At 38.9% G+C, this 27,113-nt stretch overlaps 1 long non-coding RNA gene across 2 annotated transcripts in view; it reads left to right on the top strand.

Moving 5' to 3' along the window:
* Positions 1 to 27,113, top strand: part of Gm33206 — a 128,723-nt gene that overhangs the window by 27,561 nt on the left and 74,049 nt on the right. For both annotated transcript variants that reach the window (XR_880724.2, XR_880723.3), the window contains exon 2: positions 1,340 to 1,527. This is a non-coding gene — a long non-coding RNA (predicted gene, 33206). The remainder of the gene's footprint in view (positions 1 to 1,339; positions 1,528 to 27,113) is intronic.

Raw genomic sequence — 27,113 nt, 5'->3', positions numbered from 1 at the left:
AGCTGTCTTTGTGCCTTTTTGAAACTTGTTTTCAAGTATGGCTAAACTAAGGGATACTTCCTTAGATTTAAAGGGACCATCTATCTATGCTGATGACAGTGCAAACTGGGGCAAACACTATGACAATCAGTATAGAGGTTCCTCACAAAGCTGGAAATTGATATAGCCCATGATCCAAATGTGCCAGTCTTGGGCATATACCTGAAAAAGTCTATGTCCTACCACAGAGGTATATACTCCTCCATGTTCTCTTCACAGTGACTAGGAAATGGAAACAGCCTTGATCTCCACATTAGATGACTGCCTAAGGAAACTATGGTACATTTACACAACAGAATATTATTCAGCTGTAAAGAAAAGCAAAATTTGAAGGTAAATGGATAGAACTGGAAGCAATCATGCTGAGTGAGATAACCCAGACCCAGAAAGAGAAACAGTTCATGTTTTGTCTCATCTGTGGATGTTAGCATTACCTTGTTGGAGATATGTGTTTTATTTGGAATACACATAGAGATCAAGAACTTAAGAACGGGCCATGATGGTGGGATTTCAAGGAAAGTACATTAGAACACAGTGATATAACAAGGGAGAGAGGAAATGCTGGAACAGGGAGGGTTTAATGGGGAGGGTATTTCCAACATCTTGTGATTGTCTGAAATTATCACATGGTTTTGTTATGACAACTCTAAATGTAAAAATTAGAAATATATAAATAGGAGCAGTAGGACTTATTCAGCAAGCCTTAAAAATAAGATTTTCTTTTAGAATCTCAAATATTTTAAGATTTTAATTTTTATTCTTCTATATTTTTCTGCCTTTATATGATTTTTGTCTATGCTCTTTTGTCTATGCTCTTTGTAAATATTGTTTTGAGTAGAAACGGTCCAATCTTGATAGTTTTATCCTCATTACCTCTAGAAACTGAAAAGCTTTCTATCTGCTCCTTTCTCTCCTTTAATTATCAAATGATTTAAGACTTTGAACGCAGATTCCTAATATGGGAGGTTAAGCTAACTGCAAAAATTTTAAGGAACTAGTCTCCACAAAAGGCCATTCTCAAGTTTGACAGTTCATGAGAAATCTCCCATAACTTAAAAGCTATGACAGTTTCTTGCATATGAAACAAGTTAAAATTCAAGAAGGGGCTAACTGTGTGTGGCTGAGGATCAGGCATGGCTGCTGTCCTCTTCTTGTAGAGTTTTCTATGCGGTCTGTCTTGGTATTGATGCCTGACAGTGTGTGAGGAATATTAGCAGCCAGGGACACTCACCCTGGCTTGTGTGTTTAGGACTTCTGCTGAAGTTCAGTGGCATTCTGAAGGTTTTCATCCTCTTTCCAGGTCAGGCCAATCTCTGAACTGTTGGCTCTTCTATAAAGGCAGAGCTGCTACAGCAAGATCCAATGCCATTATCAAGAACCGCATCATTAGACCGTCTGGTGGCTCTAACTCCAAGATAAACAGTTACTTCTGTCAGCCACAGCATTCCACAAAGCCCAGCGATCACAACTGGGCAGTTGAAGACACAGGTCAGAGACGTTTTTGATGAATGTTTATTTCTTCTCTCGATCTCAGGACAGTGAGTTCATCTATTTTATTTCTAGCTTCTTAAAGGTGAAAGATGTTTTGCTTAATAGTGTGTGAAGAGTGTTTATGTGGTCCCAAGCTCACATGTTAAATTTTAATTTCTAGTCAGACGGTGTTGGAGGTAGAGCCTATGGGTGGTGATTTCATAATAAGGCTAAAGATCTCGATGCACGGTGTTAGTGTCCTTCTAAGAAGTAACCCAGGGAGTTTTCTCACAGTCACTAAGGCCACCAGAAGCCAGCTGTCTGCAAAGCAAATGAGCCCTCACCAGAAACAGTCTTCTTGTGTGTTGATTTTGACTACCAGCTCCCAGAACTCACAGAAGTACAAATACTTGTTTAAGCCACCCACTGTGCGATGCTCTGTTACCTCATTCTGAAATGTGACATGCACAATTTTTCACCAAGGAATGTGGCACACATAGAGGCTCTGTGAATATGATGGTTAGCACAAAACTGTTTGTCCTGACCGGGTTCTCACTGCTTCAAGTCTCAGCTGTGCTCGCACCTCACATTTGGCAGGGCGTATGTGCCCTCTGTTCAGTGGGATTTATGTGTTAGCTCGAGTGTGTATCTGGTATTAGAAGCTCCAAGATCTAAATCCAGATCCTCCATTCTTTTACAAAATCAGAAGCCCAAAGGCAGATCTTAATGAGAAGAGCTAGAGCAGCAAGCATCTGTGTGGTACAGACAGTACCTGTGTGGCACCTTGCCTGAGTTCACTTCTGCTACCATCCAGCCTGTTGAGCACACCCCGTATTCTGTCAATTGTTCTAACAGGCTAGTTACTGACTCCTGGTAGAAATGCTCCATTTTAACACTTCAAAGAAATCCGTGATATTATTTATAATAATAAATATCTTTCTTTCAGAGTAACTAAATAGGAAAATAAAAGAGATTTTAAAATGATATAGAATTATACGTCGTGGTGTGATGTACTTACTGATGTAGTGAAAATAACTGTATGCCTGTGAAATAGGATCCTAGAACATAAAGTTAGATTTCTTAACTTTTACCACACGTGACCCCTTTGTCCAATTTTTTTTTACATACCTTTGGGTATATATATATATATATATATATATATATATATATATATATATATATATAAATTACATAACACAGCTCAAATATTTACTGATAAAAAACCATAAAGAGATTTATTTAAAACCATGCTTTGGTATACATGTAATTTACTCTTCACTAAAGAGAAAAAGCAAATTTGCACAGCGATGAGATGGTTCTATTTATTTGCTTTTAAAATGTTGCATAAATATATGATACTGAAAGACAGAAAGCATCTTCAATGAGTTTTCAGAGTTGACCACTATTTGGATTTGGATCTTAACATTGAGAGCACTAAGAATACTGCTCACACAAGTACACCACATTTCACAATATATAGCGGTCTACTTTTGGGCTGCAGTGTTTTGGACAGTGGTCACATGTTTCCTTTGATGTGACAGCGTGCTCAGTGCAAAGTGCATCTGTGCACAGAACCAAGCTGCAGCGAAGTCATCCGAAGCAGTATGGACAAGCATGCCTAGAAACACTCCTGACTAAATCATTTATTTCTAATTACATTTTACTATGAAATCAGAATACTTACTGCTGAAGATTTTTAGGACCCCTGTGTCCAGTTACTTCACCACAAATGGGATCAAAACTACAGTTCAAGAGATCGGGTAATAGAGAAAAACATTAGGTTTCTAACAGTCAGAAAGATGGCACTCTCCCACATACATAGTCAAGTAAAAAGCTAGTTAAACACATTAAATAATAGTAATAAATTGTAATATTAATAGTAGTAAATAAAATAAATTTCAAAGATCTAGAACTGAATAAACAAAAAAGTCAACACCACTCTTCTCAAAGGAAAATAATCATTTTAAATATATATATCATGCCATTAAAATGTAAATAAAGACACTGATGCAGGGCTAGTGAAAGGATGAAGTTAAGAAAAAAATTAAAAGTGAAGAAATCATAGATAAAAATGTATCATTTCTTGCTAGAAAATAGAAGAAAGTAATCAAAACTAAAAAATGCTGATAAATTTAAATACACAAAAATGAAAAACTTAGCTGGGCCTGGTTAGCTTATACCTTAATATCAGCACTTTGGATGCTGATGCCAGGATACTATGAGTTCAAGGATATATATATATATATATATATATAATGTGTGTTTTTGTGTATGTATACCACTTAAACAAACAGTAAATAAACAAATAAATAAATAATTAGAAAACTATTCTTGAAATTATTTATTATTATAAATCACTTAATTATTGAAAATAATGAGGAATAAGTTAGTAAAGTAATTAAAAATAACACACAGCTGTTGCTTTGAGTGCGGTAAATGAAGATCTATAGGCAGCAGGGTGGGCTAGTGCATAGCAACCTGCTAGGTGGATCTGGCAACATGGGTTTCAACCCTGGGACTTATGGGGCAAAAGGAGAGGAAAGGTCCCTGCAAGTTGTCCTCTGAACTTACATACGTGTCAAGGCATGATTGTGTGGTATACACACATATGTATACACACACATACAAACACATACCACATATATGTGGGCACATATATACATACTCATCAATCAGTCAATGTAATAAAATAGTAAGAAAGATATTAGGAAATGTTTATTAAATAAAATGAAGGTAACATACAAATTGTTCACATTATAATAAAATGTTTATATAACACAGACTCAACTAAGATAGACTGGTGAAGGTTTTGTACAGATAATGTTGGCAATGAATAAAAACGACAGTATTGTGTGCTAACAGGAGTAGTTGGAGCGGAGGTGGACATTCCCTGGGTTAAGACACTGCACTAAGAGATTTCCTAAAAGGCAACATGGATCAGATGGAAGAAAGCTTTCAAACAGCCACAGATCCGAGACAGCAACCTCAAGTGTAGGAACACATTCTAGGAAACCACTTAGATCTGTTCACAGAGATTTATGTTCATTTTGGTTATTTGTAGCATTATTTATGCTGCCACAGAAACATTCAGTAAGAGAGGCGTGGTGAAGTACATTGTTGAATGGACAAACTCAACATAACCATAAGCAAATTGAGTTAAAGAGGGATAGTGTACTCTGCTTTTGCAAAGCATGTATAATTCTACATTTGTAAAGGTAGAAGAGACTGGAATTAAATATGCAAAGGAGTCACAGGATGAGTAGAATTTGTATTTAATGTTTTAGTATGTTTTAGTGTGCATGTGTTTGTCTTTATGTTGTATTTGTATAATTGTATGTACGCAGGTGTGTATGTGTGTGTGTGTGTGTGTGTGCACAGAGGCCAGAGAACAACCTCAAGTGTTATTCCATGGAAGGCCTCACCTCTCCTTTGGAGAGAGAGGAGATCACAGACTTGGCTGACTGGTCAGAACCCCTCACCCCCACTCTGCTCCTGGGATCTGGCTGTGTATGCCTCCCCATCCTGGGATTACAAGTACTCACCATTGCTCCCAGCTTTTTATACTTGAGGTCTGAGGTTCGGACTCAGGAGGTACTCACGGTTGCAAGAAAAGATTTTACAAGCTAAGCTTTATCAGTAAACCATTTTCCACATTCTAAATTTCCTTTTTTTTAAAAAATTACTTTTCTAATCACAGCAAATACTGCTTTAGTGAATATTTTTTGCATGCATATTTACTCTCGCCTCAATGAACCCTTTGACCTTTCCAGAAATGGGTATATATATATATTATCTATGTATCTGTGTGTATGTATATATTTCAACAGTAAATATACATTGTTATATATTTAAAATGAGATACCGATATTGGCTTAATATGTTTTGAGCCTGGAAAATAACATTCTGCAATACTCTTATATTTAAGTATTAAAGGCAGTCATAGTGGTAGACTTATTTTTTTCTTTGAGTCACGATCTCATGTATGCTTGGTTGGTCTTAGATTTGCTGTTTATCTAAGAAAGACCTTGAATTTCTGATCATCTTCCCTTCATTTCCTGAGTGTTGGGATTGCAGATATATGTCATTGTGCCAGGTTTATGAAGTAATGGAGATCTCTGGGCATCCCATAAGCTAGGAAAGTACTTCAGAACTGAGTGAACTACATCCCCAGAGAATAATAATTATCTTGAGTACAGTGACTATTCAGTGGCATGTAAAGTATCCCAGGATATGCTATGCTCCGATAAACCATTACGTTACTTTGAACATCTTCCTCTCACTTATAGTACACAACTTGCTTGTCCCAGAGCATACTCAGAACTTGCTGACTTCCTCGAGCAGAGATTCAGAGTGTGGTATTCCCAGCCAAGACGCTGCAGCCATCAGGGGAATAATCTGTCTCCAGTCTTTGACATTATGTTTGGGACACCAGCATTTTTGCATAAATAATTAATTTGTAATACATCAAAGAAAATTTTGAGTGAAGGTTGAAACTTGATTTTGACCTTGTAAGGAGGAGCAGTCAGCAGGCAGAGGTGTGACTTAATGATGCATTTGTTGAACTACATATGATAGAGCAGTCACTTAGCAGCATCCCAGGGCCACAGGTTTTATAGATTAAAAAAAATAGGCAAGAAAAGTAAATGCTGCTATAGTGAAAGGAAGACCAATGGAACTTTGAAATTTATTTCTTTTAAGGGGCTGACTGTATGGAATATTTGAAATATATGCTCAAATCCTTCAACACTTTGATACTTAAGTATCTATGTGTGATTGGTGTATGCGCACATGGTTATACAGACATAAGAAAAACCAGAAGTCCTCTGGTACAGAGCAGGGAAAACCTGAGTTCTGCCTTACTCCCTGTAACAGGGTCTCTTACTGATCCTGGAATTAGTTTGTGGCTGGCCATGTACAGTGATCCTCTGCTCTCCACAGTGCTGAATTGCCACACTTCAGATTTTTTATGTGTGTGCTGGGGATTTGAACACGGGTCATAAAGCTAGAACAGAACTCTTACCCACTAAGTCATTCTCCTAGCCCCCTCAAAATTTGATTTAAAAAAATTATGTTATGATTAACCTATGAATTTTAATAGAGGAGCAAGAAAGGAGTACTATATAATTGCTTGAGACTTACATGGATAGCTCTTATGTAAAGAACATAACTCAGCACCATTCCAGAAAAGGGAAGATGCTTGCTATGTTCTGAGAACTGAAGGCCATCAGTCTGACTACAGGGCAGACTGACAGTGCCTTTGTGATCCAAGACAAAGCTGGTAGACCTCGGTGCCACTCCATTTCAAATGCTGGTGAGGAGCTGGGAAACAGGGGGGCTATGCTCCATTGATGGGAGTGTAAGTTAGCAAAGCATAACAGAATTGTCTCAGAGCTTTGTCAGGAAACTAAGAGTGTAGTTATCATCTGGCCCATCCTTTCCTATCTGGGATATTTGTACACATGTAAATATATGTGTATGTGTATATGCATACATTACACATTAAACAAGCACATCTGTATGAGGCATTTTAAGAACAAAGATGAGGATGATATTTTAGAATGAAGAAAATAAAATTGTGGAATGCATAAATTAAAAACTTTGCATCCTCATTTTTAAAAATGTATTCATGAGGTATATGATCTATATGCAACAAAATATACTAAGTTTGGATGTGTACTTTAATGATTTGTGTTTGGGTACTACAGTTTTGCAACTTCGCCTCCATCATGATGTTGGGCATTTCTATCTCTGTCAAAGTGGCTCTAAGACCCTTGGCCACTATGTCTGCCTTGTTCCTAGGCCCTGGCTGCCTCTGATCTTTTGGTTAACTATATAAACTCTTTATAAAACTTTCACAGAGAGAAAAGCATTTCTATTTTTCTTACAACTGAAAAATACATTACATTAACTTCCTCATTGTGTGAATGTTTATGTGTGTGCATGACAGAACACTCACGTAGACACAGTTCTCTGGACAATTTTCCAGAGTCAGTTTTGCCTTCCACCATGTGTGTCCTGAGGATCACACTCAGGTAGGCAGGCTGGACGACAGACATTTTTATCAGCTAAATCATCCCTGGCCCTTCAGTTAAGATTTCAGAAGTTTCCTATATGGTCATATCAGAAATTAATTTATTTTACTTATTGAAGTGTTCCTTTAAAAATACTTCTTTTTATTTTATGTCTATGAGTGGTTTGCTCACATGTATGTAAGAGTACTGCCTGTGTGGCTGGTGCCTGAAGAAGCCTAAAAGAGGGTGTCAGATCCCGTGGAACTGGAATTCCAGGGGTTATAAGCTGCCATGTGGGAAGTTTATTAAGAGAAGGTTTTAAGTTGGTAACAGGACCCAGGTCCTCTACAAGAGCAGCGAGTGCTCTTAACCACTGATCCATGTCTCTGGCTCTAGTCTTATTCATTTATATAGATGTATGTCCCAATCTGTTTAGCCAGCAGGTGTGTACTCAAGTTCTTTCCAGGTTTTGGTTGTTGCATGTTAGGCTGCCACCTGAGTTTGCTTTCTGTTGTCATGCTAAGAACCATGACCAGAAGTAATTGAGGGATAAATAAGACGGGGATTATTTTGTTTACTCTCTTGAATGTGGCAGTCTGGGACATTCTTGAGGTTCCCCTGCCCCCACCCCACACTGCTGCATATTTCGATTCATTCTCTTGACCCTCTGGGTCTCTCTCTTGTCTCCCATATGCGATCTTACACCCCCTTTTCCCTCCTCCTCCATTCTCCCACCCAGATCCCTCCCTCCCTCTGCCTCTTGTGATTGCTTTGTTTCCCCTTCTAAGTATGATCAAAGTAGCCACACTTAGACCTTCCTTCTTGTTATGTCTTCCTTCTTATGGTCTGTGAGTTGTATCATGTGTACTCTGAATTTTTAGGCTAATATCCATTTATCAGTGAGTATGTACTAAGTATGTCCTTTAGAGTCTGAGTTTCCTCACTCAAGAAGACATTTCCTAGTTCCATCCACTTGTCTGCAAAATTCATGATGTCCTTGTTTTTAATAGCTGAGTGTATTTCATTGTGTAAATGAACCACATTTTCTGTACCCATTCTTTGGTTGAGGGACATATGTTTTTTCCCCATTTTTCTGGCTATTCCAAATCAGGCTGCTATGAGCATAGCGGAGTACCTTCCCTTGTGATACTGTGGAATATCTTTTGGGTATATGCGCAAGAGTGATACAGCTAGGTTTTCAGGTTGAATGATTTCCAATTTTCTGAGGAACCTCCATATTAATTTCCAGAGTGGTTGTATCAGTTTTCTATCCTACCAGCAATAGAGGAGTGTTCCTCTTTCTCCACATCCTTGCCAGCATGTGCTGTCGATTGAGTTTTTGATCTTAGCCATTGTGATTGAGGTAAGGTAGAATCTTAGGGTCATTTTTGTTTTGCATTTCCCTAATGACTAAGGATGTTGAACATTGTTTTAGGTGCTTTTTGGTTATTCGAGATTCCTTAGTTGAAAAATCTCTGTTTAGCTGTGTACTCCATTTTTAAATTGGGTTATTTGGTTTTCTGGAGTCTAACTTCTTGAGTTCTTTGTATATTTTGAATATTAGCCCTCTATTGGATGTAAGGTTAGTGAATATCTTTTCCCAATCTGGAGGTTGCCATTTTGTTTTATTGACAGTGACCTTTGCCTTACAGAAGCTTTTCCATTTCATGAGGTCCCATTTGTCAATTGTTGATCTTTGAGCCAAAGTTATTTCCCACTATCTCTTCTGTTAGATTCAATATATCTGGATTTATGTGGAAGTCCTTGATTCACCTGGACTTGAGTTTTATATTAGGTGATATATATAGACCAATTTGCATTCTTCTACATGTGGACCACCAGTTAGACAAACACTATTTGTTGAAGATGCTTTCTTTTTCCCACTGTATGGTTTTGGCTTCTTTGACAAAGATCAAGTTGTACAGAGGATACTAGAAGGAAAACTCCAACATAAAGAGGATAACTACACCCAAGAAAACACAAGAAATTAATCATCTCACAACAAATCCAAAAGAAAAGAATCACACAAACACAATACCACCTCCAAACCCCAAAATAACAGGAAATAACAATCATTGGTCTTTAATATCTCTCAACATCAATGGACTCGATTGCCCAATAAAAAGACACAGGCTAGCCAACTGAGTATGTAAACAGGACCCAGAATTTGGTACATACAGGAAACAAATCTCAGTGACTAAGATAGATACTACCTCAGAGTAAAAGGCTGGAAAAAGGTTTCCTAAGCAAATGGTCCCAAGAAACAAGCTGGAGTAGCCATTCTAATATCTAATAAAACAGACTTTCAACCCAAAGTTATCAAAAAAGATGGGGAAGGACACTTCATATGTATCAAAGAAAAAAATTCACCAATATGAAATATCACTTATGAACTCTTAATTCTATACCTCAAATGCAAAGGAAACCACATTCACAGAAGAATCTTTACTTAAGCACATTGGACCTCGTGTAATAATAGTGGGAGAGTTCAACACTCCACTCTCACCAATGGACAGGCCATTGAAACAGAAACTAGACATAGACACAGTGAAACTAACAAAAGTTAATTGTTGATCTGCCTTAGCTATTGGTGTTGTGTTCAGGAAGTCGTCTCCTGTACCTGTGTGTTCGAGGCCATTGCCCACTTTTTCATCTATTAGATTTAGTGTGTCTGATTTTATGTTGAGGTCTTTGATGAACTTGAGTTTGTCCAGGGTGATAAATATGTATCTATTTGCATTTTTTGCATGTATGTAATCATTTAGTCTAACACCATTTTTGAAGATGCTTTCTTTTTCCTACTGTGTGGTTTTGGCGTCTATGTAAAAATTCAAGTGTCCCTAGGTCTTTGGGTTTGTTTCTGGATCTTCCCAATGATTATATTCCATTGATCAACTTGTCTCTTTTTATGCCAATGCCATGCATTTTTTATTAATATTACTCTATAGTACAACTTGAAGACATGGATAGTGATAGCTCCAGAATTCCTTTTATTGTACAGAATTGCTTTAGCTATCTTGGTGGGGTTTTTCGATAGGAAGTTGAGAATTGCTCTTTCAGGACTACACATCCAGGGATGGCTTCATTCACAGTAGCATGGGCCCTCCATGCTCACAAACAAACACCAAACTGAATTTATTATATACCACTACTTGGCTGACATATACCCAAATAATATTTCATAGATACTTGCTCAACCAAGTTTATTGCTGTTCTGTCTACAATTGTTTTACAATTGAAACAACTTGAATGTCCTTTAATTGACAAATAGTTAGCAACAATGTGGTGCATCTACACTGTAGAATACTATTCAACTATGAAGAAAAATGAAATAATGAACTTTGCAGATAAGTGTATAGTACTAGAAACTGATAAAAAAGTGAGGTTAATTTAGATCGAGAAAGGCAAACACCTCATGTTCTTTGGTATCTGTCAATCTAAACTTTCAGATGTGAGTATATAACCTGAAGTAACCATAGAAACCAGGAAAAGCAAAGGTGTTTTGCAGGCAGGGCATGCTAGATAGAGAAAGGAGGAAGAGTGCAGGTGATTTGAAAGGCTAAGCTGGAACTGAGGAGGAGGAAGAGAGGTCAATGCAGGAGGAGAGGGATAGAGGAGGGAAAATAACACCGAGAATGGCAAAAATTCCATAAGGAATAACACTAGTTTTCATTCATACAATATAAACTCATTTCATACAATATAAATGTACATGCATGCATAGATAGTTTAAACAAATTTAGGCCACTTGAGCTGAGAATGTATCTCCCAAGAGTCATTGACCATGTAATAAAACCCCAGTACCAAACATGACATGAGAAACCTTATTTCCAGGTGTTGGTCAAGGTTGTCCAAGTGACTCCCAAAACACATAGGCTTTTGCCACTGTTCATGGTTGCCTCCCTGAGCATGATAATAAGTCCCTGTTTGTGAAGAAACCATGTCCTCATACACAGGGAAACACACTGGTACCTGAAATGAGAAGGCCAACTGTCAGGACACAGTTGCAGAGCTAAGGTGCTGTGTTTCCAGTATTTTCCTTACTCTTCAAGCTCCAGTTATTCTGTTTCCTTCCAAAAAATTCTCCAGGTGGCAGCAGTATGGCTATAGACCTCTCCATACCAGCATTCCAAACACTTGGAAAAAAATGAATAGACAGAATAAACCTTGGTAGTCATTCACATTTGAGCTATATGTGTGTTCACATCTCTACTTGTACGTGCGTGTGTACACATCTATGTGTGTGTCCTTGCATTCATGAAGTTTGTATGTGTGTGTTTGTGTGTGTACCTATGTATACCTTTATGTGTGTGTGCTCACAATTCTGAAGTGTGTGTGAATGTGTGTGTGTGTGTGTGTGTGTGTGTGTGTGTGTTTGGGTGTGTGATTCTTGAACTAGTCCCTGAGAGCAGGAAAGAGTTATTTTCTGATCAGCCTGGTCTCTGAAATCTGGAAACTGGATCAGGTAAAATGGGGTTCAAAGCACAGATTGTACTTGATATCTGGTCTTTCCAATTTGGTAAATGCCTTCTGTGCTGCACAGTGAGTCACGGAGAAAGGTGTAGCCAGTTTCTTTCAGTAAGTGATCCGGAGGGAGTTAATTGCGTGTTACGAAAAGGCACTTTCATTCCACAAGAGTAAAATGTGCTGTTTGGCCAAGTGGTTCACTACAACAGGCAAGCAAACTAATACAAAATAACCTTTTATAGTAACAGAAAAAAATGCGGAACCCCTGTACATTATGAGGTCATAGGGAAAAACAATACTGATTCATTTCTAACTTCCTTCTTTTATGTATGATATACTTAAGCAAAGAGTTACAAACATTGACAATACAGATAATCTTGTTCATGAAATTTCTGACATTAGCCAGTTACCTTCTCGAGGACAGGAAAAAAACAAATGTGCTCTTTGGTCCTCGTCCTCCTCTCAAGCTGAGATGAGATTTTCAAGTAAGTGTTTGTTGAATGAATAGCATAATGTTCTACAGGAGTATTTTGTGGGGTCACCTATGGTCTCACAAGCCTGTGCGATACAGTCTATTTTCCCCTCCTTTTGCAAAGGTGTAAGACTGTAAGCCAAGACATCTCACTAGCCTACAATTCTATAAATAAGGACCAGGTTCAAACCCAGGTCACCTGATACTGAAATACTCTAAGATTCATTTTTTAAAAGCACAAATTTGTGAAGTGCTATTTCCGGATAACGAGGAGAGACAAAGCTCGATACTGTACATGTCAATAAGAAGGGTGAGATTTGCTTAGTAACTGTAAGGCGTGAGGGGATTATTTATTAACTGGCGAGTCAATGAAGGTGCTCAGAAGAAAATCATCCCTGTTGGGCTCCAACAATCCCCTGAGTGACAGACATTGTTATAAAGCTGCGATGCTGGTCTCTTTGTCCTGAGGTGGCCATGTAGAAAGGAACAAGATCAAGTGACAGCCTCAGTGGCTGGTGATATAAAGAAACCACATTCTGTTTTCAAGGCAGCAAATTAGTTGACTCATACAATAAAGCTTTGCAAACCTCCACTACTGTAGCAGAACACAAAACCAGGCTCAATGGGGGAGTGAAGCAACTCGGAACCTCTGTGGACCATTGTGTGAGGAGGCCATTGTCCCTGCTTAATAGCTTTGGTTTGATATCACTGATGTTTATTTTAATTCATGCATGTAAATTACTTAAGTTGACATTATCAGTAAGCATGGCTGGTTCCAGGAAAAAAATGACAGTATGACAGACATCTCTGTTGTTTCTTACTCTCCTTCCATTTGACTATTGTTTTCTCTTCCAGTAACCTGAAACATGCTTAAGCTAGCTTAAATAATAACAAAGATAGAGTTGCTTTTGTTATGTTAGATGTTCAGAAACAGGGTGCTGTGGAGGTGACTAATGTGCTCACAACGGTGTCACAAACCTGGACTGTTCTAAATTCTTTGCTCACATAGGTACATTGTGAGAAGGCCCTAGGTGGCTTGTGTTTTACATCCGTATTCATGGAGAAGGACTGAGAGTCAGGTTACCATTCATTACATTGAGAAATTAAAATAGTATGTCATAAAAATAAATGATGATAAGCTACAAAGTGCTCAATACAATAAGTAATAAAATATGATTAAATTTGTAGAACATAAATTATAAGACCACCTCATTAAAATTCTTTGTGAAGGAGTCACTGACACTGACCCCCAGAAACACAGGGCACTGAATGAGCCATTAGCCTTCCAGAGAGAGAGAGAGAGCACTCTGGAGGCTGAGACAGGAGGATTTCCAGCCAGCCTAGGCTATATGATGCGATCTTGCCAACAATAAAAAAATAGAATTCTGGGGCTAGAGAGATGGCTCAGCTGTTAAAGGCTAAGCTCATAATCAAAAAAATAAAAATAAAATGAAATTCTGTGTACTTATTGCAGTAAAATTCAAGTTATAGCAATAGCTAGTCTGTGAACGGTTATAGGTGTTTCAGTTTCTTTTGAGTTAAAAAGAAAACCTACAACAGCAACTATTTCTGGGACAGTCAAAGCTTTACTTTAAATTTTATCTTCTATCTACTACTGACTTGGATCATGTAGGCATTTGTCAGATTGTCCTTCATTCTGCTGTAGATAACTGTCCATATTCTCTCAATATTCTATACTCTTTCTTAGAAGTTAACTCTGCTTACCAGCCTTGTGGCATGACCTCACTGCTCTAGTGAATGATAAGCCAATATGTAAGAGGTGGGTGATTTACCATGAACGGAGAAATACAGTTAACAACTTTTGTCTTCATGTGAGGAATGTTCAAATGACCACAGTAGTGACTATTAACAGATTCATTGAAAAACACACAAAAAAATCTTTGGTTCTGAACCGACAAGTGTTTAGCACATATAATTAGCTACATACACACATACACACAGAGACATACAAACACATAAATACACATCTACCTATATGTGTGTATGATGTATAAGGTATATATACATACATATATATATGTATATGTGTGTGTGTATATATACATACATACACACATATATAAATGATGTGTAGGATATATGTATCTGACGTATGATATGATGTTTATATATGTAGACACATTATATATACACACACACACACACACACACACATATATATATATATATATATATATATGTATGTATATATTCTACACAAGCACACACACATATACACCCACTAGGTACCCATATACTCATATATACATATATACAAACACAAACCCCCAATTTTATTAGTATAATGTCATAACCTTGTTCAATTCTTTGATCAGCTATACTTGTTGTTCTGTAAACTCTGTGGCAGAATGGAGTTGCTTTCAGCTTGTGTTAAATGCCATGTATCACCTGTTATGATTGCTACATGAGGTAACTTTACCGCATGCTCTGTAAACAATGTCCTTCATGAACGACAGGCAATAATGTGAAACAACTGTGAGTAGTTAGGCTCCAAATCCTGTGCTGGAGACGAAGTTTCACAGAGTCACTGGAATGAAGCACTGAAACCTCAGTGTGGCCTCTCTCATTGTTTTAGAACCTCTGCTACTCGTTTTATATAAAGGCTCCAAACAAAAGTCACGAACCATGTTGTAATTTGTATTGGCATTAATCTTTGCAAATGAACGAGTGTACTTTAAAATTGTGCATTTAAATTATACGTTATAGACTACAAACAAGAGTCACTATTAAAAATACCAACAATTAGATTAAAATTAACTACGTGGATTCCATCAATTTATGCTGCAGATATACAGAACACAAGAACTTACAAATTTCATAAGATAAATGTGATAAAGTCTAAAAGATATAAATGTAAATTAGAATTTTAACATTTGAAATTATTTATAGTTCTATGCTTGTTCTGTGATTTTATTTTGCTTGTTTGCATTTTTATCTTTTTTTTTTTAGAAAAAGAAGGTAAATTCCCTACTTCCAGAAGAGAAAGCCCTTCAGTTAATAGTCTCAAATACTTCAAATATCCAACAGAAAAGACAAAAATCACATATAGTCCTTGCTATCAAGTTTTCTACTGTAATAAAGGACACACTGGGAGTTCAAGTGCACAGAAAGGCCTACAGGGATCTAAGGGTAAACCGCACCTTGAGCAAAGCTTTCCTAACGCTAGCGTGGCTTTTAAATTCCAAAGCAACGCTTACTCTAATTTGTTTTACTCGCACAATTATAGGACCAGTCTAGAGCAAGATTTCTGGAGCTTCTTTTCTGAAAGTATTTTATAACATAGTTATTTTCTGATCTTTATTTCTTGTCTTAAGTTTACGAATTATTTACCTCCCTGAGAGGTGGAGAACAGGCTTAGACTAGGTTCAGGTGAGAAATCAGAGAAAATTCTTCAGACTCTTTTCTGATCTCCTGACTCGTAGGTCCTCAGTTCCTCATATAAAGGCCCATGTTCCTCTCTTGGGCAAAGTGACATGGAGCCATTTGTATGTGTGCATACATGTTTATACACGATAGTACACATACATGCATGCAGTCAAAACACTCACACACATAAGAATAAGTCCTCAAGCAAGGCTCTACAGCTCCAGAATAGCCAGCCTAACTGTATAGAAGTTGCCTGAGACATACAAAGTTTGCGATAGGTCACGTGTGTGATTGAGTAGCCGCTTTAATCTAGTTATGTTTTTATTTGTAAATTCATTATAATAAAGTGTTTAAAAACTCAACATCAGTGGACCCTTGCATCAACAGCTGTACCCTGAAAACTAGGAAGTCTCTTTTGCTTCATTTTCAGAACTTTTTAAATGGATCCTGAACTAGTATGACATTTCAATTGAGTTCAATAAACATAGAAGTTATATATAATCTCTCCCCTGACTTGCCAGTCAGAACGATGCCTTGGCCAGGACTGTGTCCCAGGACCTAAGGAGCTTGGTGGGCTTCGTTAGAAACCCCGACCTCTCTCCATTTTTGCTGTCTTTTTTTAAAAAAACCTGTTCCAGCAGCACGTGATAGCATCAAACAGCCTGGGTTGACATTATAAACAATAAGATTGGAGAGGAGGAGACTTATCAATTTCAAGTTAGATTTTAGAAAAATACTGAATTTCTCTGGTCTGGAGTGCTTTCCTTTGTCTGCAGTCAGACTTCCCCACAGTCATTAGACCTGTACTCTCTGGTTACACCCCAGCCTGGCTTTGTGGGTGTCCAGGGAAGTTACCTTTACAGCCCTGTTTCTGGTTCTTCTGGATCTCATGACTTAGCTTTCACCCCGTCTTTAGCTAAGGACTTCCAGAGCCAGGCATTTTACTTCACATTCTCTCCATATTTTTTTTTCTATTCCCAAGAGTCAGAAATCTGTCAAATGAGCCCTGCTGGGGCCAACATGCTTTCATGGAAGGTTTTAGGTAACCTGGACATGTGCCTCAAGATGGTCTTGTACCTGTTCTGGACAGGCGCAAAGTTATTCTCAAAGGAGACATTACTCCTCACCTTGGATTTCAGACTGTGGATGTAATGAACCTGAAGAAACTGGAGTTTCTCCCAAGAATTTCATGCTGGAGGTAGAGAAAGGCTGCAACCCTGCTACCAGGCAAAGGAAGATAATTGTCCAGTAAGAGAGTTCTATGATGTCTGTAGATGCACATTGTAGGATAACGGAGTCCCATCCTCCTACCCCCTCATTAAGCTCCAAAGCCATTTGTTATCTGTGTCTCCCCATCTGTGCAGTGTTTTAAGCAAGTTGGTGCGGGTGGTGTATACTGCTCTCAAGGTGTAGCTCTTACAGGATATGAATTAAGACATGTGGATGAAGTACTAATGTAGTCATTGGCAACCCTCTTACCTTTCCTGGTTGGCTTATTGTTTACCTAATTGCCAGAAATAATATTTCATTGTGCATAGAATGTTGGCATCAGGGACCAGGTTCCAGCTTATTGATAGTTCAGAGTTTCTGAATTGATGCCCTCAGCAGGCTGCTGCCCTGAAGAATGGCAATTATGGTGGCTCCCACAGAGGTCACTGTAGCCGGAATATTTACTCCTTTCAAATAATTGCCCCTGAGGAGCCGAGCAGGTAATTGTAACATCTGAAAACCATGCTTTTGGCTCAGAATCAAAGAGTATCAATCTCCAGGACAGAGGTGTTGGGAATGAGCCTCAAGACTTGTTAATGAATGCTTTCTGGAGGGTTTAATTTGAAGACCAATTGGAGGAAGCTTAGTGAGCTTTCCCCACCCTAATGCCAATTAAGCTATTGTAGAGACACCTAGGTAACAGTGAGGGGTGTCTCCAGGTTTTGAAATTGCTAATGCCCTTTAGTGATTGATTACTTTTAGACTTTGATTGTGTTGCTTAGATGCTTCAGCACTTCCCCCTGCCATCTTACCCTGTCTACTAATCTCAAAAAAGCATAAGACACTCTTTCTCCACCTCTGAATATTTATGCGCACCCTCTGTAACAACCGTCCACAAATGTACCAAAAGAGTCATAGAATGGCTTGAAATGAATTCTTATTTTGTCGTGTGACTTAGATGAGGACAACTGATGCCCCTTCAGTACAGGTAATGATAGTATCTTGAGGCCATGTCTGAGTCTTCTACAGAATCATATGATTGCCAGGTGTGGAACTTCTTCATTTACTCTTTGTTTAAACTTGACTTTTGGAAAAGGTACTGCACAAAACAGGAAATAAAATAGAAAGTACCTAATGTGTGACAGTTCAAGAATGAAGAGAAGGTGAAAGCAACCAGCAAAGGCATGATACAATGTGGTCTCCTTACAACCTAAACGTCCAGACATCCTTAAGGGATAAAGAGAGGGAATAAACAAAAATAGTTTTCTTTACATATAGAAAGAAGATACAGAGATAACATAAACTCTGTAAACATCTCAACTACTTGGTGTATCAATATTTGTCCTTCTTGAATTATTGGAAGCAAGTCAGCATGCTGAGCAGAGCGTGGCCAGGTCTATTCAGCTGGAGCATCATTGTTCAATAAGCCAGGGGATTCCAGAGGATTCAGTGTCATCGTATTTCAGGCTGATTAGTGTTGCCAAGAGGAGTGATTAGGAGACTCCAAACTAAATTATGAGTCGGTTCAGAAACACTCAACAGTCAGAACAACAACTCTGAGAAAGTGATTATGAACTTAAGCAAATACAGATCAAAACGATGGGATTAAAATATGGACATTGGTAAGGTTAGCTATGGAGACGTTCTATAAACACATGCGCAGCTTAAGAGAGTGAAAGGATAGCAAGATAAAGGTAGAATTATACATGCAGTCATACACATAAATTGCCTTAATCTTGATTTACTGAAGGCTTTGATACACTAGTCTCCTTCTGACACAATCATGGCCTTGTTTTCCTAATTAGATTATGGGAACTGAGAGATCTCTAGATGTACTGGATGGGAGGCATGGCTTTTAGAAAGCATATGTTCCAGGTACCTGCCACCACGAGGCTGATAAATTTCTCAACCATGGATGACAAACAGGCTCCAACTTAAAAGTCAGTTCCAGTAAACTGCAAGTTGACTGCCTAGGGCCCTGTGCTGGGGCTGACTCCTAGGAAGAAGGGAGGAGTGAGATGCGGATGTCTACCGTGAGGCTATGCAGGAAGCTTCTCTGACTGCAATTTGTCATGGCCAGGAGTCAGAGCCCAGGCACACACTGGTGGAAGCTAGCTCGTGTTCCGTGCATTTATCCCATTTACATTCAGCACAGGCTGATAGATGTTTGGGGTGGAGTAACCAAATGCAACTGTATTTAATATAGATTCCCTTTACTACCAAATTTGTCTTTGATGTGTTAGGAGATTTCTTTAATGCCATCTACATCCTGAAGAAGTGAAAGGATCTCACAAATAAGTTGTTGGCCAGCTCATTCTTTAGGTTTGCCACTCTCAAACAGGATGCAGAGGCAGAGAATAATCCTTATCACCAGTGTGAGATGAGAGTAGCTGGCCTCAGCCTCATGCTCTGCCATGCTCTAAGAACCTCGACAGGTACCATTGCTTACTCACCTTTTCTCCCATCAATAACACTGCCATATGCTTGAAAGAACCCATAGAACCCGTAATGGTAATGGCCTTCATTTGCCATGCCCCATCCCAAATCTGCCCACGCTTAATAGGTATGCAGAGTAGTAAGCAGTTCTCATAGGAAAGATGCACCCAGTTCATTTTGTCAGACATCCATATTATCACAGGAGTGAACTCAGCTGATTCCCAACTCCTGATTTTGAGTTTCCCTCTTACTGTCATAGTCTCTTTGCATGATTTTCAAGCAATTCAGAAGCATTGAGGTCCTCCTGGACTTCTTTCATTTGGCGTTATTCTTGCTTAGTTCCTGTAGCCTATAATGTGTATATGGTCTATGCATTTTTCTTTGCTGTTTCTCATCCATCTGCAGTCAATTTTACCTAAAGCCTGTATATGTAGCAAACACTGGATGGCACACTTCAAAGCCTTTAACGAGAGTAAGTGGCAAATACAGCAGTGAAAACTTTTTCTATGTGCTCTTGCTTCTTCCCAACATTTGAGGAACTAAACACTGCTACCATACAGCATGGTTAAAGAAATCTAGTGCGAGAGATATTACAAAAACTTATTCAACTTCACATAGCAAGGGAATTGGAGCTTGGCAGTCCTCTCGCTGGCAATTCTCTCTCACTTGTAAATCACTGCTAAGTAGTGTACCCTTTATAGGACAAAGCATTGTGCAAATACATATAGAGCTTGCAAATTAGTCAGGTATCAAATTCACTGCCCACTTTGTAAACCGTTCTATACCTGCTCAGTCTGGTAGTTCTCTCCTGCCTGCCTTTCCTATTACTGAGCCTGGACTGAAAGCTTCTTTCTTAAGATTCTAGGCTCTCCAGCAACATGACCTCCAGGAAGGTTTTTCTATGCACTTCAAGATCTGGAGTTTTGTATTGATGGGTTTCTACCATCACATGAGTTGGTTCAAAGACATATACGTCATTTATAGTTTATTCCACGTTATTTAAAATGATTATATCCACTTCCCCACCACAGAGTCCTTCGATAGATGACTGTTGATCAGCTCTTTCGGTTCTTTTGACAAAGATACTCTTAGAAAATGTAAAACCCAAGACCAAAGAACTAGAATTCAAAGTAATGTAGCAGTCGCAGTGCCATGGAAGTGCCGGAGTCAGTACAGGAGAAGCTGAGCCAACACCAGAGTTTGTTCTATTTGGTCTAATCAAGGGAATTTCTGTTAGAAGTTTGGGTATCTCTCATGGTAGATAGTCTGTGCAAAGTCAGGGTGCAGTTCTTCATCTTGACTAAACCTGCTGAAACTGGAACACAATATTTGCTTCACAGTCGCTCTGTGATTTGCAACATTTTCCATTATGAGTTAGTGAAACTGAAGGTGTCATTGAAAGTGTTAAACGGCTATTTCAGAAAACCCTGGAAAAAAGTAAGCATGAACCTAAGAAACGATGGCATCAGATGATTCTTGATGGCCACTGTTTTGTGTTAAAGGTAGTTATTCCATCAAAAATACTCATGTTGGATGGGTTGTGGGGTGCACCTGGATGTAGATATAACCCCCTATTTCAGTTTTATAGCAACAGTCTCAGTATTATTTTGAAATGACCCTTATATCTTTAAACCATTTAAGTTGGCATAAATAGGCTTTAAATGATATTTTTCTATTTTCTAATGATAATATCCCATTTTGCACGAGTTGTCCTTGAATGCATGGCTATAACTCAGTTCTGTCAGATTGAGCAAATTAATTAAAATAACATATTTGTAAAACAAATGGGAAGAATGAACATTCTCCTAGCAAAGGAGTAATTATTGCAAGGCCAAAGAAATCAAAAGGAAGATGAATGGATTTTGAAAGCTTTTGAAAGCTATCTATGTATCTATCATCTATGTATCTGTCTATCATCTATCTATGTATCTGTCTATCATCTATCTATGTATCTGTCTATCATCTATCTATGTATCTATATGAGGTGACAGGTGGATCTTTGGAAGATCTTATGCATGGAAATAGGAAAGAACTTAGAAACTAGGAAATAAGAGTAAAAAAGGGAATACAGAGAGACACTGAGGAGTGCTTTGTGGCACTACACCAAGCTTTCCCATTTTTCCCCTTGAAAGGAATGTACAGATATACCCTTGGGAGAGGTATGTACAGATATACCCTTGGGAGAGGTATGTACAGATATACCCTTGGGAGAGGTATGTACAGATATACCCTTGGGAGAGGTATGTACAGATATACCCTTGGGAGAGGTATGTACAGATATACCCTTGGGAGAGGTATGTACAGATATACCCTTGGGAGAGGTATGTACAGATATACCCTTGGGAGAGGTATGTACAGATATACCCTTGGGAGAGGAATGTACAGATATACCCTTGGGAGAGGTATGTACAGATATACCCTTGGGAGAGGTATGTACAGATATACCCTTGGGAGAGGTATGTACAGATATACCCTTGGGAGAGGTATGTACAGATATACCCTTGGGAGAGGTATGTACAGATATACCCTTGGGAGAGGTATGTACAGATATACCCTTGGGAGAGGAATGTACAGATATACCCTTGGGAGAGGAATGTACAGATATACCCTTGGGAGTCTTATGATGGTGCTGCCTGTTGTGGCTCTTATGAAGAGCCAGGGTCTATGTACTAAATGTTGGGATGATGTAGGATCTACATATGCTGGAGGATGTAACGTCAACTCTTCATTTTCTTCTCCTAAAGGCATTCAACCTGATATTCACTTGGTTTACATGTCTGGATGTCATCCTTTAATCACAAGTCACAGGGGATATATCTGTCTAAAGCTGTCAAATGTTTTCTTAGTGTCTGCTTGTCAGAAAGCGTATTGAATAATCCTCAAAATTTTATCATAGCTATAGAAATATTAATCCAAAATTGATTTCTTAGTATATTTTGTTTTGAAGTTGATAAGTAATTTGGGAGCAGTGTTTAAGTCACCTCCCATTATTGTAAAAATTCACCCAAGATATTCAGGTTGGAAAGAGGAAAGACAGTGGGTTAAAGTTCATTGTCAATTGAGCCAATCATCTTTGAGCCTATAGTGAGGTAAGGCATCCTGGCTGGAGCACATGGTGAAAGTTTCTCTTTTCTCTCACACCAGTTAGTGAAATAAACAATTCAAACTCAGGACCACGTGTTTCTATAGCAGGCACTTTATCCTTACAAAGCTGTATATGTAACTTTGTATCTCAATTCTTTTGAAACATTAATTTGTGTGTATATTTTGTCTACATGTACCTATGTGCATTATATGCATAGTTAGTCCTGGTGGAGGCTAGAAGAAAACACTAGACCACCTGGAACTGGAGTTGCAGAGAACTATGATCTGCCATGAGGGTGCTGGGAATCCAACCAAGGTCCTCTGGATCAGTGCTTTTCTCTTCTCCTCTCTCCTCTCCCCTCTCCCCTCTCCCCTCTCCCCTCTCCCCTCTCCCCTCTCCCCTCTCCCCTCTCCCCTCTCCCCTCTCCCCTCTCCCCTCTCTCCTCTCCCCTCTCTCCTCTCCCCTCTCTCCCCCCTCTCTCCCCTCTCTCCCCTCTCTCCCCTCTCTCCCCTCTCTCCCCTCTCTCCCCCCTCTCCCCTCTCCCCCCTCTCCCCTCTCCTCTATTCTCCTCTTTCCTCTCTTCCCTTCTCTCCTCTCTTCTTCTCTTCTTTTCTCTCCTTTTCGTTTTTTTTCTTGGATTTTTTTTTTTAACATTTCAAATGTTATCCCCTTCCCAGTTTCCCCTCTGGAAACCCCCTATCTTATTCCCTTATCCCTGCTTCTATGAGGGTACTCCCCTACCTATCCTCCCAACCTACTCCCCCCACCCAACTTGGCATTCCCCTACACTGGGGCATGGAACCTTCATAGGACTAAGGTCCTTTCTTTCCATTGATGACCAACAAGGCCATCTTCTGCTACATATGCAGCTGGAGCCATGGGTCCCTCCATGTGTACTCTTTGGTTGGTGGTTTAGTCCCTGGGAGCTCTGGGGGGGGGGGTCTGGTTGGTTGATATTGTTGTTCTTCCTATGGGGTTGCAAACCCCTTCAGTTCCTTCAGTCCTTTCTCTAACTCCTACATTGGGGACCCGTGCTCAGTCCAATAGTTAGCTGTGAGCATCCACCTCTAGTCCAGTGCTCTTAACTGCTGAGCCTTGTCTCCAGGCCTACACCTCAAGTTTTACAGATTTAGCAACCTCCCAATACTGCCTTGGTTGTTGCCAATATATTGATAAATTGGTCTTGGTGAACTCTTATCTAAACAATAGCAGACAACAGTGTGTAAAGTATTTTTTTTCCTCCGTATTTGCCCAGTTCTCCACATGAAATAAGACACAACATTTTATTTTCTCTTTGCCTAAATGTACGATTGGCAATGCTGGGTTGCAGTTCTGACACTGCTGGTTCACACCCTGACTCGTTTTCTTTTGTTGCTCTGTGTTGCTTTGCTATAAATTAATAAGCCTTTTCTTTGGTCACATTTATCTACTCAATATTTGTTTCCTGTTTCATTAATTTTGACTCCAATATAGTCATATTTTTTTCTCTTTTCTTTCAGCTTCACTTCTTGTTCTGTTTTAATTAGCTTTTCAAGGATTGTTTTTAAAAGAATTTTGCTCTTTTTTTCTGATACATATACTATTATACACATATTCTCTAAGAATGACTGAAGTTGATTCCTTTCACATGTTTTATATTTTTATAATTATTAACTTAATCATTTCAATTTTCATTGTGATTTCTTCCTTAACCCATGGTTCTATATAAATATGTTTCTAGTTTTCAAACACTCAAGAACTGAAATCATTTCTATCACTGGCTTTTAGCCTTATAGGACTGCTGCTATAAAAACAATGCATTCTGAGTGGTTTGGGGGTTTGAAGTGGTGATGGTGTGCCTAATGATCCAACATATGTTCTATTTAGGTCAGTATTTCAAGGCTACTCCTACAGGTGTTAGGTAAAGTGCTTCAGATGTGCACTTAAAATTTTGTTCATAGACTTTATTGCCAGAAAAAGAAAGAAATCAGAAAGACAAAAAAGAACTTTGCCACAGAATCTGGAGGAAGAAAAGGGAGAGGAGAGAAGAGAAGAGAAGAGAAGAGAAGAGAAGAGAAGAGAAGAGAAGAGAAGAGAAGAGAAGAGAAGAGAAGAGAAGGTGTGGAGGTAGAATCTACACACAGAATTACCTTTGTGCACTTCTAGATGATGTTCATTCTGAGGCTGCCTCTCTACTTTCTGCTTTTCATTATGTCTTCCTCCTGTGTCCTCTTGTGCCTGTCACTTCTTGGTGCATCAACAAACATGTTTAAGAGATGCATGGCCAGCCCTGTCACAGATGGTAACACACCACTTTGACTCAGATTTCTTGTTGCTGTGCAGATGCAGACATAATTCGAGGGTTGTCTGTTCTGCTGTGTAGACTCCAGCTGGATGGAGCTAGAGCCTTCTCTCTTTTTCCTCCTCTACCTATAGCTCTTATTCAAGCTTTGCTTGGTGTTCCTGGCTGTCTGCCTGACACCCAGATTTGCCTCATTCTGACAAGACAGAGTGGTCCACCTAACTTCGAAATAACATCTCAGATGCCAACCAAAGTAGACCAGATACACGATCCAAAACTACTCTTTCAGGTTATTCCAAGACATGGATGAAGCCAGGAGTTGTTCCAAAAATACATCACTGTATTCTGCCTTAGGTGTCATTTCCCTACTTGGCAAACAGGGCCTAAAGAAACGGGAACAGAGGTTCCTGTTCACCCCTCTAATGCTCTCACCTTTCAGATACACATCTTTCTCTTGGACTCTTTTATAGGACTGAACTGTTTCAGATATACAACTATCTGAGGCATATTAGAAAACAATGGGCTTTCTATATTTTATCTTTGACTCTCTCCCAAAATGGTTTCGTCCAAACCTTCCTCTTCAACTAAACAAATGTGTTTGTGTAAACACCTCAATGACTAAACAAGCATTCATTTTTCATCTCCACCTTCATATGCTACACAGAAACCTTTAATTGCATAACATGTATCTTCTTCTTGCCTATTCTAATCATATCCATCTTTGGTGACCTCACAAGCCTTGGAGACTCCGATTGACACTGGTTTGCTTGATATATTTTATAAGGTTATTACTAAGAGAGTAATTTTTATTGATGATAATTAATCATAAACATTTAAACAGTGTGAACAGCAGCAAAGTCATTACACCTACAGCAACAGGGAACTCCTTAGGAGTAGTGTGGCCATCTATGTGGACAGAGTGTTTAAAACATACACAGCATTATTAGCTGTTTGAATATGTTTCTTAAAATATTAAAGCAAGGTAATGTTCTTATTCTCATTCAAACATGATGATAAAAGATGCAGCTCAGGGGAAGAGCATGTGCCTCAGAATTTATTAGATGCTGGGCTGGATTCCTAACACTACAAAACAAAAATGAAATAACAATAAGGACGATGAAAATGATATTTAGGAACTATCACAAATGTATATTAATTCAAGGAACTAAGTTAACATTCTTACTTCAAGGACTCAGACTTGCTTATTTATCCTACTACTTCACATTTAAAAAATATTTTTTAATTTCTTTGTTTTATTAGGTATTTATTTCATTTACATTTCCAATGCTATCCCAAAAGTCCCCCACATGCTCCCCCACCCACTCCCCCACCCACCCACTCCCACTTCTTGGCCCTGGCGTTCCCCTGTACTGAGGCATATAAAGTTTGCAAGTCCAATGGGCCTCTCTTTCCACTGATGGCCAACTAAGCCATCTTCTGATACATATGCAGCTAGAGACATGAGCTCCAGGGGGGGTACTGGTTAGTTCATATTGTTGTTCTACCTATAGGGTTGCAGATCCCTTTAGCTCCTTGGTTACTTTCTCTAGCTCCTCCATTGAAGGCCCTGTGATCCATCCAATAGCTGACTGTGAGCATCCACTTCTTTGTTTGCTAGGCCCCAGCATAGTCTCACAAGAGATAGCTATATCTGGGTCCTTTCAGCAAAATCTTGCTAGTGTATGCAATGGTGTCAGTGTTTGGAAGCTGATTATGTGATGGATCCCCGGATATGGCAGTCTCTAGATGGTCCATCCTTTCATCTCAGCTCTAAAATGTGTCTCTGTAACTCCTTCAATGGGTGTTTTGTTCCCAATTCTAAGAAGGAGCAAAGTGTCCACACTTTGGTTTTTGTTCTTCTTGAGTTTCATGTGTTTAGCAAATTTTATCTTATACCTTGGGTATTCTAAGTTTCTGGGCTAACATCCACTTATCAGTGAGTACATATTGTGTGAGTTCTTTGTGATTGGGTCACCTCACTCAGGATGATGCCCTCCAGGTCCATCCATTTGCCTAGGAATTTAATAAATTCATTCCTTTTAATAGCTGAGTAGTACTCCATTGTGTAAATGTACCACATTTTCTGTATCCATTCCTCTGTAGAGGGGCATCTGGGTTCTTTCCAGCTTCTGGCTATTATAAATAAGGCTGCTATGAACATAGTGAAGCATGTGTCCTTCTTACCGGTTGGAATATCTTCTGGATATATGCCCAGGAGAGGTATTGGAGGATCCTCCGGTAGTACTATGTCCAATT

This window comes from Mus musculus, chromosome 3, assembly GCF_000001635.26.
Source record: "Mus musculus strain C57BL/6J chromosome 3, GRCm38.p6 C57BL/6J".
NCBI classification, from domain to species: Eukaryota; Metazoa; Chordata; class Mammalia; order Rodentia; family Muridae; genus Mus; species Mus musculus.
The sequence above is the reverse complement of the archived record's forward strand: the minus strand, read 5'-3'. Positions and strand labels throughout refer to the sequence as shown.